The sequence below is a fragment of the Schistocerca serialis genome, chromosome 2, assembly GCF_023864345.2.
Source record: "Schistocerca serialis cubense isolate TAMUIC-IGC-003099 chromosome 2, iqSchSeri2.2, whole genome shotgun sequence".
NCBI classification, from domain to species: domain Eukaryota; kingdom Metazoa; phylum Arthropoda; class Insecta; order Orthoptera; family Acrididae; genus Schistocerca; species Schistocerca serialis.
Window position 1 is genome coordinate 473063446 of NC_064639.1, and position 13923 is coordinate 473077368.

The 13923-nt window shown below is 48.1% G+C and overlaps 1 non-coding gene across 1 annotated transcript; it reads left to right on the forward strand.

Annotated features, from left to right (window-relative positions):
• On the forward strand, positions 1-75 carry Trnas-cga (transfer RNA serine (anticodon CGA)). The gene has a single exon. It is a non-coding gene; the product is annotated as a tRNA-Ser (tRNA).
• Positions 76-13923: the final 13848 nt, after the last annotated feature.

Consider the following 13923-nt stretch of genomic DNA (forward strand, 5'->3'; position numbering starts at 1 on the left):
TGCTTCGGTAGCTCAGTTGGTAGAGCAGTTGCCCGCGAAAGGCAAAGGTCCCGAGTTCGAGTCTCGGTCGGGCACACAGTTTTAATCTGCCAGGAAGTTTCCTACTTTAAAATTTACCCCAAAAAGTTTGGCATGTAAACATATTCGTGCTTTTTTTATGCTGGAAGAGAAGGAGACAGAGTCAGTGGGAAGGAGACGGGAAAGTAATAAATTCTGCATGTAGTAGTGGTTGTGGTATAGAAAGAGTGAAGGAAACAATACCAGTGTGTGAGACAGAGAGGGACACAGTGGCAGTGGAACACAGTTCACAGTGACAGAACAGTACTAGGAAAAAAAGTGAAAGAGACAGTGCCAGTGGCAGAGGAAGAAAGAGGAGGAGGCAGTGGAAGCAGATGAGAGCAAGTGATAATGAGACAGAGAGTCTATGACAGTGGCAGGAAGAGAGAGATAGTGACAGTGAAAAATACAGCTGCAATGGAGAGGAATTAATGAGATAGTGGCAGTAAAAGAGAGCAAGAGGGAGAGAGTGAGTGGTAGTTAGAGGAGACATTAGTAGTAGGATAGACCGAATTGAAATGTGGCTGTGAGACAGGATATAGTTATGTTTAGAGAGACACAAAAATATAATGACAATGAGTTGGGCTGAATGAGTGAGAGAGATTAGGCAAGTGAGAGTGGATGGGTATGAGAGACTTACAGCGACAGACCAGTGGTGGGTGTGAGCGAGTTACATTTAGGGAGCTTGTGGGCTTGAGAGGTGAAATGCACGTTAGAAAGAGAACGAATTTTCGGAAGAATTTTTAAAGGTGCTGATGAGGGTGGAATGAGGTACCTGGTACCCCACTTTTTAATCAGAGTCTTTTAAAAAGGGCCATATTCGCCTTTTTGTGCTACTACAGGAGCATTTTTCCGTTGGTTTTTAACGTGAACGAATACACTGTTGAGCAACATTGTTGCGTTTTCCGTAGGGGCACGTGCATTCCTCGCTCTTGCTTTCATTAAAGGAGTGAACTGTTGTGTCGTAAAAAGACATTAAATACAAACGATGAAAAAATGAAGTGGTACGGTAATTATATGACGACAAATGCAGTATTAAATTTACGTTTCTATAGCTAGAATATTCGAAATTTTAGTACTGAGCAGTTCATAAGGAAAGAAAGGTTGCATGTCAACGAACTCCGTCATAAGCTACAAAAGAATGAAATGAAGCTATCGATCGACTGAGTGATAAAACTACTACTTGTTTATGCGGTCCCATTAAAATGAGTAGTCACCGTGAGGTGCCGTCAAGGTAACGTTGCCTTTCTAGGTAAGGCTGCCATAGGTCCGGTGTTCCCTGGATCTGTCCTAGCTTTGAGGGAGTCCGGTAACGACCTGGAATGGTTTTTGTAGAACTTTCTGGCGCAAACCCGGATCTTCTTTATATCTGGAGAAATTAGATTGACTGGATATAAATAGATTTAAATAAATCTTAGTTAAAATTCACCAAATAGAGGGTTTGTTTCGTTTTATACAGGACTACTATAAATGATTCATTCGTTTTCTGAGTTCTACAGGGTGAGTCACGAGGTTTTCCCCCGGTTGCTGGAGGTTATTCCTTAGATTATTTGGAACAAAAAATGTAAATATAGTAATATGATCAGATTCATAATTAAAGAGCTACAACAGAGTTCCGAAACATGCCACGGTGCATGAAGCGCTACACTTGTGTTCACAGGACACACGATCCGTCTTACGTAGACAAGTGCAAAGAGTGGCACGTTTACATAACAACCACGTTGTTTTTACTGCAGTCATTGTTAACAGTTATTGTCTCCTGTATACATTACACTTTGCGATGCCATACATGTTTTCATCGCAGGGGCATGGAGAGATGGTATACATTTTGGGCTTCTGTCATGGTAATGCGAAAGCTGCTGTTGCCAAATAACACCGTCGGTATCCTAATCGTAGGATTCAGAGTGCCAAAACATTTAGTGGAACATATCGAACATTGCTAGAAACTGGTACTCTTCCCAGTATTCGTATTCACTCTGAAAGAGATCGTGACGTTCAAGAAGAGGAAAACATTCTTAATTCAGTAGAGCGCAGACCTCGTTCAAGCACAGGACGCCTAGCTACCCGATTGAACGTTTCACAATCTAAGGTATGTAGGATTCTTTTCGTGTGCAGAAAGTTCACCATTTAGAGCCACATGATTGTCCCAACCGTTTCCACTTTTGTAACTTTTGTTAAATGGAAATCGGCAGCTCTGTCTCTTCATAATGTTCAGTGGTGAAGCAACCTTTACAAGAGATGGCATCAACAACGTGCATAACATGCATAACTGGGCACACGAAAGTTCCCATGCCAAAGTAGTATCTCAATTTCAACGCAGATTCAGTGTCAATATCTGGTGTGGTGTTGTGTGTGACCAGTTTCTGGGGCCGTTTATTCTCCAGGGAAGCCGGCCGCGGTGGTCTCGCGGTTCTAGGCGCGCAGTCCGGAACCGTGCGACTGCTACGGTCGCAGGTTCGAATCCTGCCTTGGGCATGGATGTGTGTGATGTCCTTAGGTTAGTTAGGTTTAAGTAGTTCTAAGTTCTAGGGGACTGATGATGGTGGTGGTTGGTGGGGTGTTTAAGGGGGACTAAACAGCGAAGGTCATCAGTCCCCCCATTCCAAAATCAGGCGAGCCGAAAAACTACGGAGCAGATAAAAACCAAAGGGGGAGGAGACGTCCCCCCAGGCGCTAAAAGAACACAAATGCAGCAAGAAACACTACAGACAAGAACAGGACAGAGGAGCACCAAACAGAAAGAAACAGAAGAAAGGAGGATGGCCGGAGACTGGTTGACTGACCATGAGAAAAAAAAGGGAAAGAGTCAACCATCTGACGGCACACCAGAACAGCAACAGACACAAGGACAAAAGACACAGAAAGGGAAAGGCGCAGGACCTCCCTAAATCGAACCATAAAAAGGACTACTACGGATAAAATGTAAAACATTGTCAGCCATGGAGGCATCGTCGGATAAAACCAAAGCCAAAGTGCCCGGGAGATTAAAAGATTGCCGGAGTGTGCGCAGTCGAGGACACTCCAGCAAAATGTGGCCGACCATCAGCCGGGACCCACACCGACACAAGGGGGGATCCTCCTGACGCAACAGATGGCCGTGCGTCAGGTTTGTATGGCCGATGCGCAGCCGACACAGGACTACCGAGTCCCTGCGAGAAGCCCGCAGGGAGGAACGCCACACATCGGTCGTCCCCTTGACAGCCCGTAGTTTATTCGGGGCTTTCATGCCACGCCACTCAGCAGCCCACATCCCAATCAGCTTACGGCGCAACACCAGCTGCTGGTCGCGAGCCGTAAGGCCGATCTCCAAAGCCGGGGCGTCGATCGCCCCTTTGGCCAGCCTGTCTACACGTTCGTTCCCTGGGATGCCAACATGACCGGGCGTCCAAACCAAGACCACCGAACGACCAGAACGGGCAATGGCGGAAACAGACTCCTGAATGGAGGACACCAGAGGAGAGGAGGGAGAGCAGCGGTCGATGGCCTGAAGGCTGCTCAGGGAGTCACTGCAGATCACGATGGACCTACCTGAGCAGAAACGCATATGCTCCAGTGCGCGCAATATGGCCACCAGCTCTGCAGTAAAAATACTGCAGCCAGCCGGCAAGGAGCGTTGCTCAACATGTGCAGCATGAGCAAAACAGTAGGCCGTGCGACCATCAACCAGGGAACCATCAGTGTAGACAGTCTCACAGTCCGAAAATTAGGCGAGGAGCGCAAGAAAACGGCGACGGAGGGCCACAGGCGGAACCGAGGCCTTGGGTCCCTGTGCCAAGTCCAGACGGACGGACAGACGGGACAAACACCAGGGAGGCGTAGGTGCATGGACCCGGAAGGGAGGCGGAAGAGGGAATGACCCCAGTTCTGACAGCAGGGACTGAACGCGGACAGCGACGGAAAGCCCAGACCTAGGTCGCCGTTCGGGCAGATGGAGGGCCATGGCAGGGAAAAGCAGGCGACGATTGGGATGGCCTGGCGAGCAATGCACGTGGACAGCATAGTCGGCGAGCAGTCGATGGCGGCGAATCCGCAGCGGGGGAACCCCGGCCTCCACCAGTAGACTATCCACGGGGCTCGTACGAAAAGCGCCAGTTGCAAGCCGGACCCCACAGTGGTGTATGGGGTCTAACAACTTCAACACTGAGGGTGATGCAGACCCATAGGCCAGGCTCCCGTAATCAAGCCGAGACTGCACAAGGGCTCTGTACAATCGCAGCAGCGTGCAGCGATCCGCACCCCAAGACGTGTGGCTAAGGCAGCGGAGGGCATTGAGGTGCCGCCAGCATTTTTGCTTCAGCTGAGTAACATGGGGAAACCATGTGAGCCGGGCATCAAACACGAGTCCCAAGAAGCGGCAAGTGTCCACCACTTCAAGCAGGTGGCCGTCGAGGTAAAGTTCAGGATGAGGGTGGGCCGTCCGACGCCTGCAGAAGTGCATAACTCGAGTCTTCGCTGCAGAGAACTGAAAACCGTGAGTCAGAGCCCATGATGCTGCCTTGCGAACGGCCACCTGCAGCCTGCGTTCGGCGACTCCCGTAGTCGTGGAGCTAAATGAGATGCAAAAGTCGTCGGCATACAAAGAAGGAGACACCAACGACCCCACTGCTGCAGCCAGACCATTAATGGCCACTAGAAATAACGAGACGCTCAACACCGAGCCCTGCGGGACCCCATTTTCCTGTATATAAGAGGAACTAGAGGTGGCACCGACTTGCACCCGGAAAGAGCGGCGCAATAAAAAGCTTTGAAGAAAAGCCGGGAGCCGACCACGAAGACCCCACTCATGCAACGTGGCGAGGATGTGATGCCTCCATGTGGTGTCATACGCCTTCCGCAGATCGAAAAATACAGCAACGAGATGCTGACGTCGGGCAAAGGCCGTACGGACAGCAGATTCCAGCCGCACCAAATTGTCCACTGCAGACCGGCCCCGATGGAAGCCACCCTGGGATGGAGCGAGGAGACCGCGCGACTCAAGGACCCAACACAAACGCCGCCCCACCATACGTTCGAGCAATTTGCACAAAACGTTGGTGAGGGTAATGGGACGATAGCTGTCCACCGCCAGTGGGTCCGCACCGGGTTTCAAGATGGGGACAATAACACCCTCCCGCCATTGCGATGGGAACACGCCTTCGCTCCAAATGCGATTAAATATCGCGAGAATGTGTCTCTGGCAGTCCCTGGAGAGATGCTTCAGCATCTGTGCGTTGATGCAGTCCGGTCCTGGTGCTGTATCAGGGCAATCGGCGAGGGCAGCGAGGAATTCCCTCTCGCTGAAAGGAGCGTTGTATTGTTCAGAATGACGCGTGTGGAATGAGAACGGCGTCCGCTCGGCTCGCTCCTTTAGAGAGCGAAAGGCGGGCGGATAGGATGCAGTCGCAGAGCTCTGAGCAAAGTGCGCGGCTAGCCGTTCAGCAATGGCGGCAGCGTCCGTGCAGACAGCGCCGTCCAAGGAGAGCCCAGGGACACCCATAGGGGTCTGGGATCCATAAATCCGCCGGATCCGGGACCACACGAGCGAGGGGGAGACACGGGAGCCCAGGGATGAGACGTACCTCTTCCAGCACTCCTGCTTACGCCGTGCAATAAGACGACGGGCGAAGGCACGGAGCCTCTTAAAGGCGATGAGGGTCTCCAGAGACGGGTGCCGCCTATGACGCTGGAGAGCCCGCCTATGGTCGCGAATAGCCTCAGCAATCTCCGGCGACCACCAGGGGACAGCCTTCCTCCGAGGGAGGCCAGAAGAACGGGGGATGAAAGCCTCGGCCGCTGAAATGATGGACGTGGTTAAAACACGGACCACCTCGTCAATGTCACCCTGTGGGGGAGACTCAATGGTTGCAGCGGAAGTAAAAGCTGGCCAGTCAGCCCTGTGGAGAGCCCAGCGGGGCAGGTGCCCAGAAGAATGACACTGGGGTAGTGACAAATAGATGGGAAAATGGTCACTACCACACAGGTCAGGATGCACTCTCCAGTGGAGGGATGGGACAAGTCCAGGGCTGCAAATAGAGAGATCTATGGCCGAGAACGAGCCATGGGCCACACTGAAATGCGTGGGAGCACCGGTGTTCAAGAGGCTAAGGTCGAGCTGAGCCAACAAATGCTCCACGGCCCGACCGCGGTCATCTGAGACAGTCCCACCCCATAGAGGGTTATGGGCATTGAAATCGCCCAGAAGCAGCAACAGTGGCGGGAGTTGAGCCAGCAGCGCAGCCAAGACATGTCGGGGGAGCTCCCCATCTGGAGGAATGTAAACAGAGCAAATAGTAATAGCCGGCGAGAGCTCAACCCTGGCAGCAACTGCCTCTAAAGGCGTCTGAAGGGGTACTGGCGAGCTACAGACAGAGTGGTGAACAAAGAGGCAAACCCCACCTGACGCTCGTTGACAGGCAGCATGGTTCTTATAGTATCCCCGATAACCGCGAAGGGCGGGGGTCCGCAGTGCAGGAAACCAGGTATCCTGCACAGCAATGCAGAGAACAGGGGAATCACGCAGAAGCATTCGGAGCTCAGGCAGGTGGCGGAAATAACCGCCGCAGTTCCATTGGAGAATGGAAGCAGGAAGGGACTGGGAGGGCGTGAATGCGACTAAGAGGCAGACAGCGCTTCAGAGCCAACTGCCGCCACCGGGGGAGAGTCAGCTGAGTCCATAGGAGAGGCCCCCAAGGGTTCCGTGAGGGCGAGATCCGCGGCAGAGGCGAGGATCTCCACCTCATCCCCGGAGCCAGGACTATGGACAGCAGGCGGTGCTGAAACCGCCGGAACGTCCTTCTTCTTGGACACATTCCGTTCCTTCTTCTCGCGTCTGCCCTTAGGGTGAGAGGGCTGGGAGAGCTTCTCTGAAGGAGCGTCGGAGGCTGACGACGACGCAGAAGCCCTACGACTAGCAGGTGGCGGAACCTTCAGCCACTGGCTGACATCTGGCTGGGAAGGAGAAGAAACGGAGGAAGGGAGAGCCCCGAGGGACCCCTTCCGCGAGAGAGGAACCGGCGGAGGCAACGCCGCCGGAGAAGGAGGGGGAGGAATCGAGCCTCCCGGTTGTGGAGCAGATGTCACTCCCAAAGTAAGCTTGGGGGGAGCGACAGAAGAGGGTTTGCCCCCAACTGCTAAGGGGGCAACAGAGGAAGGCTTGCCCCCAGGCACGAGGGGGGCAGACAGAGATACACGGCCCCGAGGGCCCACTGAAGGTGGCACAGATGAGGCGACAACCGTCGCTCGCGTGGGCAACGATAACGTGGCTGCAGCATATTTTAGTTTTGCCTCTCGATAAGTAAGCCGGTCCAGGGTCTTAAATTCCATGATCTTCCGCTCCTTATGAAGAACGGGGCAGTCCGGCGAGCATGGAGAGTGGTGCTCCCCACAGTTGACACATACAGGAGGGGGCGCACATGGAGAATCGGGATGAGAGGGGCGTCCGCAATCTCGACATGTAGCGCTGGATGGGCAACGGGAGGACATATGCCCAAACTTCCAGCACTGGAAGCACCGCATCGGGGGAGGGACGTATGGCTTCACGTCGCAACGGTAAACCATTACCTTGACCTTCTCAGGCAAGACATCACCCTCGAAGGCCAAGATAAAGGAACCGGTGGCCACCCTGTTAGCCTTGGGCCCTCTATGCACACGACGGACAAAATGGACGCCACGTCGTTCCAAGTCGGCTCTCAGCTCGTCATCGGATTGTAACAAGAGGTCACGATGATAAATAATCCCCTGGACCATATTTAAGCTACTGTGGGGAGTGACGGTAACAGGGACGTCACCCAGCTTATCGCACAAGAGCAACGCTCGTGACTGGGCTGGGGAGGACGTCTTGAGGAGGATGGACCCATTCCTCATTTTAGACAACCCCGCCACTTCCCCAAACTTATCCTCCAGGTGTTCCACAAAAAACAGAGGCTTCGTCATAAGAAAGGAGTCACCATCAGTCCTGCTGCAGACAAGGTATTGTGGTACGTAAGGCTCCCGCTTGGCACTGGAACGGCGTCCCTCCCATGGCGCAGCCAACGAGGGGAACGACTGAGGGTCATATTGTGCAGCATCAAAGTCGACTCTACCACGCTTAGAGACGCTGGTGGCCGTGCGACCACCAGCTTGGTGTGATTTATTGCGCTTCATTGCGCCACATCCGCCCAGATGCCACCTACTCCGAACAAGGGCTCTCCCCAAGGGCGCCACCCAGCCAAAGCAATGGGTACCTGGCCGATATCCCGTTGCCTGGAGTCCCCGTGCCCCAGACAAGATGGGCACATACTCCTTGGCATGCATGGGGAGGAAACAGCTCTGGCATCTGTAGTGCGATCCCTGCGTGGTCAGGGGGCTACCACCAAGAGGGTACATGACGACCCCACCACAACGGACTGGCTACCGTGCTGGATTTTAGGTGTTGAAAGGGTCCACAGTTGTCGTAGGCGCTAAGAAGAAGAGTGCGCACAAGGCGAGAAGGAGACAACCCAGAAGATGTTGGGCGTAGTCCCCCTCCATACGACAATAGGTGACATGCAAGATGGTGGAGCATGATGGACCAATACAGAAACACCACGTAAGGTGTCCTTCCCCAAATGGCACGCACTAAGAACGGAAATTTGGAAATAAAAGGAGGTCAAACCCAAGAGGGGACCATCACAGAAGGCTGAAACGTTTGAGACTCCTTTTAGTCGCCTCTTACGACAGGCAGGAATACCGCGGGCCTATTCTTCCCCCGAACCCGCAGGGGGTGGGACTGATGACCACAGCAGTTGAGTCCCATAGTGCTTAGAGCCATTTGAACCATCTCCAGGGAACTCTAAATGGTCAGACGTACGGTAACTTTTTGCGAGGAGACTTACAACAGCTTCTTGAAGACGTTCCTCTGGAAACAAGACGCCACATGTATGTCCAACATGACGGGGCAGCTGCACACTTCCACCACGTGGGAACAGCTTATCTTAATCCTATCCTACACTGCATGAATTTATTTTTAGTTATTAAATTGTGGTAAAATAATTATTTCAGTAATTTTGAGCAAAAAAATGAATTATAACTTTTAAGATTCCTTAAATTTTCATCTATTATTGCATTATGGGTACAAAACGAAAAATGTGCGGAAACGCTACACCATACAGTGAGACTAATATTTGATATTGTGCAAAAAATGCTACATCATGCAGTGTGATATGAAATGTGTTAGATTAGCACCATTTAACAAATTGTACAATCAATATTTCATAGCTTCTAAGACGTAATTCAGCACAATATAGAAAAATAGTCGTATTTTTGCAAAACTGTCAGTCACCATGAAATATTTAGAAACAAACACTGTAAAAAATGACCTTTATTCAATGTGATAAATTTTGAAGCAGCAGTGTTCTTCTTCACACACAGAGATACCCCACACTTTTCACACTGGACTACCGTAAATGCCTTGCAGCTGGCACGCTTACAACATCGAAGCATTTCCATCACTTTTGGCCATTGATCAACACCATCTCTCCGTACATCAATTGTTGGCTGAGCTGCAACACGAGTCCTTTTCACTTCATTCCAAGGACTGGATGTTGGTCTGCCTTGCTTTCCTTGTGTTCCTCCTACTTAGCAGAGACTTCTCCCAACGTCTATACGAAATTCAGACGATTTCAGTATTTTTAAACCCGCGTTTTGCTTTGAAACAAGCTTGTAGAGAATCCAGGTATTGATGGTATCAACATCTATTAGTTGATAAAATAGTCTAAAGCACCATTTTTGGCTCCTCATTACAATTCTGTAGTGTCCAAGTAGACTGTCATGAAGGTCCACACCCAACGTATGTTTGTTACATTCCTGTATCACATAAGGAACACTTATCACTTCTCTCTGTTTCTTCTTGAGATTGTACCTTTCGGCTGCACATCTCGGTAGTTCCCCTGCATATGTTGACATTAATGTTGCACATTTATTGTCTTTCCATACTACAGGGGATACATATGTTCCACTTACGTGTGTCACATACTCCACAGATGTTCCCCTTGACTCCTTTCGCAAATCATCATCCATAGGAAGTTTACAGTCTGGAATTCTATTTCTCCTAACAGTTCCCAGAGACAAAATTCCTTGAGAAGCAAGTATGTCATTAGAGGTAAGGATGTGTGGTAATTGCCAAAGTACAACATATGACCCACATGCTTTGGAATAGATCGTGCTAATCTGACAACCACATTGTTACTGGCACCCAAGTGCGGTTCATTTTGCAAGCGATGTGCTGGAAGATTTTCCTGTCCAGTGTAAATTTCAAAATCATAAGCCAGATATACCACACAACATGAAAATTTTGTAGCCCCATTTGTGTGGCTTATCAGGCATGTATTGCTTTACATGGTGCCTTGATTTTGTTGCACACATCTGCTCATCTGCTGCAATATTCTCTTCAAGTGGTATTGTGGAAAACTGCTTCTTTAGTGACTCTATGACTGGACGAATTTTATATAGCTTATCACAATTTGGCAGATCATAAGGAATTTCCTTGGTGTTGTCACTGAAATGCCAAAACTGCCTCAATTTCTCAAATTTATTCACTGACATTGTTTCATGTATCACAGATAACCCCATGGCTGGGTTCCAATACAGCCTAGCGTTTCTTGCAGGCATGACTGATGATAAGATACAGATTCCTATGAATATTGAAAGACCTTCAGAGTTCGTATTATAAGGCTTTGTTGGATCTTTTTGAACACTGTATAATATTGTTTGTTCCGCAATGTGATTCAGTAACCCGTCTGTAAACATATATTTGAAGAACTGAAATGGTGTTTGCAAAGCACAAACTTCATCTGACAGATGGAGGTTCCCCTTGAATATTTTTTTTATCAACTGGAAAATCAATACTACCCAGCTTCCATGTTACATGATCTCTTCTCAGCTTTTTCCTTGATGACTCAGATTTATCATTCATATTAGGCATATGAGGCAAGGAATCTGGCGCTGTAACTGCAGAGACGTGTGAAGTTTCATTATTACAGTTGTCAGATTCAGAGTCTGTTGGACAACTCAATATTATAAACTACTGTGTCTATGTTTACAGTTGGGTCAGCAATTGAGTCATCAGATGAGAAATCATCTTCACTTCCAAAAGGCATCTCAAGGATAGCAAGAATATCATCCTCCTCTTTCTTTTCCGACCTTTGTCGTCAATAAATTGTACGTCCATACCTCTAAAATAGAAATAATTTACATCAATTAATACTTCCATTAGCAACGAAAACTTTTATTTAGCTTCAAATAGCGATTTTCTATGTGAGAAACAACTATAAATAAATGAATGTGCCAATTACTGTACAGAGTAAAAAATACCTTTGTTGCATGTTGTAGCAAAAACGCTATACTTACATTTTGTCATATTTTCCCCACTAGAACCAAAAGAAAACACTGATTCAACATTGATATCTATAATTCCAAACCTTTTCTGCAGAAAAATGATTTTTGAAGACTTCAAAATTCCGTATTTGCTTCATAAATGCAGACACTAATTCAATATCAGTAGACAGCCGCCATTATAGACCACAGAACACGTTTGTCAAAGATACAACAAACAATACAACGGAGATTTAAGAGATTTGAGAAACAACAATGTTACACATAAGCTCACAGAACTCAAGGAGACACTCTGACATAAGCGCTGCTGCCATCTGTTAGAATTCTACAGATTTACAGGCAAATAACTTACATGTAGCAAAAGTGCTACATTATGCAGTGTAGGGTTATCAGCAATTCCCACATTGATGGATAGGCCGCGGGGGTTCTATCAACTGGCCTGCCAGATCCCCAGATTTGACACCCCTAGATTACTGCATCTCGGGGTGGATGAAAGACATCGTGTACGAAGTTAAGGGGGAAACATGAGAAGAATTGATGCAACGCATTTTTGATGCCGCAATGTCAATAAGGAACGAGCATGTGAAGTTACGAAATGCTACTCGCGCGGTTCACTCCCGTGCGAATCTTTGCCTTCAAATGCAGGGAGGATATTTTGAACCCTTGCTTTAAACCCACTCTGAATGCAAGAGATTGCTACAAAATTGTTTAAATTAATTATTACGTGCATTTTTTATAGTTAAATCCTACAATAAAAGTCTTTTTTCTGCCATTTTCCTGAGTTTTTCAATTACTGTAGCTCCTTAATTATGGATCTGATCCCATTAGTTTATTTACTTTTTGTTCCAAATAGCCTAAGTAGTATCCTCCAGAAACCGGGAGAAATCCTTGTGACTCGCTATGTATTTCTTACAAAGTGTTGCGTGTACAATGTTACCGACCCGTGAGATCACACGGTTGCCAAACAATTCTCGCACATATGCCATTGATTGCCGTGCAGTGTGTGATGTCGCTCCGTCCTGTTGAAACCGGGCTTCTTGAACGTCTGGAAAGTTGTTCAATGCAGGTGTAACGAAAGTTCGTAACATCTCCACGTAACGACAGGCATTGACAATTATGGTGTTTCCCTGTTCATTTGCGAAAAAATACGGTCCGATAATCCCATGCGATGAAACACCACACCATATTGTCACTTTACTAGCGTGTAACGGGGGCTCTGAACGTCATTAGGATTTGTGTTTGCCCAGTAACAGCAGCTCTGTTTATTCACATAACCTGTGAGATGAAAATGTGCCTCATCTGATACCCACAACTTGTTTAGAAATTCATGGGTATTGTTTATTTTTGTTATTTGTTGACAGAATCCAAAGCGTAACCGGTAATCGTTGTCCTTCAATTGTTGCACCATCTGTGGTTTGTAAAGATGAAATTTTAAATCAAAATGAAGAATTCTGCGAACACACTCTCGGAACATTCCAACCGCTGCTGCTTGCTTACGAACTGAACGCCGTGGGCTCCCCCTAAGAAAGACTCGCGCACAACATCAATGTTCCCCCGAGAATGCACACTTCTTGGTGATCCTGTTGGTTTCTTCTTGAGGGTAGATCCAATCTCTTCAAAGTTTTTAATCCGACATTTTACCGCGCGTTTCGACGGAACGGCATCATGACTCCCTAAATTATAAAAACGTCGAAAATCCCTCTGCTCCGCTACCAAACTATCAATGTTTTTGTAAAACATTTTTTTGGCTAACGCATGCTGTGTCCGTTCCAATAATCCATGATTATTGAAATGGCGGACTGCTTACTCGCTGTCACAATCTTGCAGTGCTGCCACCTGCCCATGGCTGCCACTACTCATTTCAAACATTCCCGTTATTCTGTGTCACCCTGTACTACATCTGATTCAGAATCTCACAAAATAGGTTTTTCTATCAGTATACCTATAACATATACTGATATCTGGTCTAATTTACTATATAGTGAGTAAATTGGCATATCTGTGGAGTGTGCTACCACCTAGAGGGATTTATGCCAAGCGAACGTGATAATAGTCTGCTACAGTGTGCTATCCTCTGGTGCCATTGACGTAAACTTGTAGTTGAGTGGTAAAGGCTAACAGTGCACGTCGTGAACCGCACACATTGTTTATCAAATCCATATGTATTTGACCCATAAGGCAATTACATCACGCCAGTTGTGCATGCGCAGACGCTCCTTAAAATGTGCATAAGTGAAGGTGTGTGTGTGTGTGTGGGACCTTGATGTCAAGTTTCACCGAGACTGGAGTAGCAATGTAGCACAGTGTGGCAGATTTAGGGCCGAGTATTTCAGATTACCGCATTTACATTGCGTTTAACAGCACTCAAAGAAAAATAACCAATAAATATGCAAGGTGTCAAAAGTTAGGATATTCACGTGCTCTTGTCCTCTTACACAAGAGCCGCCACTGGTGGTCACAACCATTCTATGATTTCATTCAGGCTATCATATTATACAGGGTGAAAAAAATTAGCGCACTCGGACTTCGTAGCGCGAT